Here is a 3,155-nt window from a genome sequence, read left to right as displayed (position 1 = left end):
AGACTATTTGTAAAGTTTCTAGGTTGATCTACCAGTGACATTATGCTCTCATGTATACATGTAGATTAGTGTAGGATAGAGCCTTCTAGAATATTCGGTGCTAGGAAAGATACACCAATGCATTTGTGTAAGGAATGTTCTAGATTATTCTACACTACAGTGGCTCATGAATATCATGACAGTGTGTGTGTGTGTGTGTGTGTGTGTGTGTGTGTGTGTGTGTGTGTGTGTGTGTGTGTGTGTGTGTGTGTGTGTACTACAGTACACACACACTCACCAGTGAGTGTACACAAAGCATGGCTTGCAATTGCAATTAATCATAAATTTATAGTACATGTACATGTACATGCATGAACAATGATTAAAGGACGCTATGTAATCATTATAATTGTGATTACAAAATTATGAAGTATTACAAGTCAGGGTTGGGGTCCAGCACTTTTGAATTCAAGCATAAGCACAAGGATTTGCATTGGCTTAAGTTATGTGTGGTTTTTCCCAAAAAATGGCTCCAAAATCACTCCAAATTTTTTATGACTTTTTCTGACACATAGTGATGTCCTTATGCTATGTAGCAAGTTTGAGCTGATTCCAGCATCAACTTTTTATGTTATGGCGATTTGATTCATTCATGATTTTATTCTTCAGTTTTTTTTTCAGAAACTGAATTACACTGGCTTCAGAAAAATACTCAAGAAACACTATAAAGTCAATATTTACACGTATTAAACTACATGTACATGTGCTGTTTATTTATTTATGCATGCATGTACATGTAGCTTGCAAGTTTGATTGTGGCAACAATTTCTTCAAAGAAAAGGTCAAGAAATCATATTGTCACAAATCGAAAGGAATTAACACTCTTATTCAAAGAATTAAAGTATGAAAACAACATTTGTTTTAATTTTCAAATATTATCCATTATCCCTTCTCTCCTTCTCTTTACAGGAAATTATGATTAATTAACTAAAGAATGTTAACTGTGGTCGGACCATAGCTAAGCTTCATTTCCCCCATTGGGTGGGGTCTCTTCACTGTGGCCAATGCGTGGCTGATGGGAGCAATTTTTAAAGTGACAATAGTGGCTATTATAGCATGTAAGAGTAAAAAATGCATGTACATGTTTTATTATTATTATTATTATTATTACATGTACACAGGTATATATTGGACCTGTAGCCCCTTACCATGGTGCCCTGACACTGGTGCCAGTTGCTGGGTCGTTGGTCAGGTTTCGTTCTTTCAGTTTGGTTCATTTCTTTTGCCGCTAATACTTACTCCTTGAGGTACTTTGGCGTCAATAACATCTTGATTCTTGAGTTTGATCCGAGAAATCATCTCAACTTTCAACAATTGTTTGCAGTAAAGAAAACTTGCACATACATTAAATTAATCTAATTTTAGCAAGTTTTGAGCTTCATTAATTTATCCCTTAATAATGCTCATTCTAGTGTTTTAAAGTATCCTTTGTTAATAATATTTACTGAAACTAGTATATTAAAATTCCATTTTTTTAACAGATGGCATTGTTTATGGAAATTTTGGGGACTTCTGGATTATTTTTATTTTTATTTGCCAATCTGGCTACACATACCATATTATATACGTTGATCCTGTCTCCATGTGGGTAGTCTGGCTAATCCTCTTCTCATTACCAGTACCATTATTATACTGGAGGTTACGCTGGTGGCTTTTAAGAAAATTGTAGGTGGGTATGCAACTTTAAAAATTTGTAAACAATCCAATTTTAATCGGAATCAGCTCAAACTTTCTACACAGCATAAGAACATATACCATGTATCAGGAAAAAGTATAAAAATTAAGAATTCTCACCTATTTATTTTTTGTGAAATTTGAACTTTGACCGCAACTTTAAAAATTTATAAAAAAATTCAATTTGGGAAACTTTTACGCAACTTTCATTCACTCTGTTTTCTGTACGTAAAGATTCTATTCCTGTATTATGATGTCTCATATCCTAATTTCTGGATTGCTGATCAACTCAATTCTCCTGTTATCGTGTTACTGGACACGTACTACTTTATCTGTTATCCTGTGTATGGCCAGAATGCTGCTACTGATAAACCATACAGTTAATGTATCTTATTATTATAATACCTTAATTAGAATCCAGTTGTTGCATGTAACAAATATTGTAGCTAACTGACTATCATATTATACAGTCAAAAGTCCTTGTACATGTACCGTACATCAAATTAATTCCACGCAAGATTTAACCTTATAATGTTACTTAAAATACACATGCATACATGTACTAGTATTCATTTTTTCTTGTTTCTATCCCTCATATATGATATAGAATCATTAGCAAAGTGTGGTATCATATTCTATACTATGAGACCATTTGTTGCCATGCTGCCTGCCTGGTGGATTTTGCTCAGTGTGTCAAATGTTATGATAGCACTAGAGAAGCTTTCCCTCACGCTTATGCTTTCCCTGTTTATGCTGTCTGGCTTTCCCTGTTTATGCTGCATGGGAAATAATTAACTTCTTTCTTGTGGTCATACTTTCTATAGTAGCAGCTGCTATGAAAGGTGACATAAAGGGAGAGAGTGAGGCAATATGAAATTAGTTTTAGTATTTCCTTTTTGGAGCAAAAATTTTGTTGTTTTTGTGGCTCTGCAAGCATAAACAAAAGTTTTGTTTGCAAACTATGTCGATTTGTGTATAACTACTGTGTACATGTACATGTATCTCCTTTATCTCCCTCCCTTAATTTCTGCCTTTTCTTTCTCTCTGTTTCTTAGATAAAGATGCTCCTATCCAATCTGGATTCCATTACTTCTTCCTAGCCTGTTGGATAATCTCTGCCCTCATCAGTTCTTGCTATACTTATGCTTGGGACTTTAAAATGGACTTGTGTCTGTTTGAAGGAGGCTACTTCACAAGAAGAGAAAGAATACAAGGTATGACGTGTGGCTAGTTGGCGTGGCTAGTGTGACAGTGGTGATTATAGGCATCATACATTTTAGTAATGATAGAGGACCTGTTGTTAAGATGGGTATGGACACTCACTCTATCAGTGAGGGAGGGTGGACTAGGTGTTCTTAATGATGATACATGTTCTTTTTGTTCTGGAGATATTTCAGTAAGACACGAGCTACTGAGAAGTACTTTAAAATGTAAAATTTATT

At 34.6% G+C, this 3,155-nt stretch overlaps 1 long non-coding RNA gene across 1 annotated transcript in view; it reads left to right on the top strand.

Moving 5' to 3' along the window:
* Positions 1–3,103, top strand: part of LOC109585888 (uncharacterized) — an 11,452-nt gene extending 8,349 nt beyond the window's left edge. Inside the window, exons 8-13 of the long non-coding RNA XR_002186715.1 lie at positions 661–722; positions 780–880; positions 949–1,097; positions 1,161–1,286; positions 2,769–2,927; positions 2,978–3,103. This is a non-coding gene — a long non-coding RNA (uncharacterized LOC109585888). The remainder of the gene's footprint in view (positions 1–660; positions 723–779; positions 881–948; positions 1,098–1,160; positions 1,287–2,768; positions 2,928–2,977) is intronic.
* The last annotated feature ends 52 nt before the right edge of the window (positions 3,104–3,155 follow it).

Source organism: Amphimedon queenslandica, unplaced genomic scaffold (assembly GCF_000090795.2).
Source record: "Amphimedon queenslandica unplaced genomic scaffold, v1.1 AMPQUscaffold_12989, whole genome shotgun sequence".
Lineage (NCBI taxonomy): Eukaryota > Metazoa > Porifera > Demospongiae > Haplosclerida > Niphatidae > Amphimedon > Amphimedon queenslandica.
The sequence above is the reverse complement of the archived record's forward strand: the minus strand, read 5'-3'. Positions and strand labels throughout refer to the sequence as shown.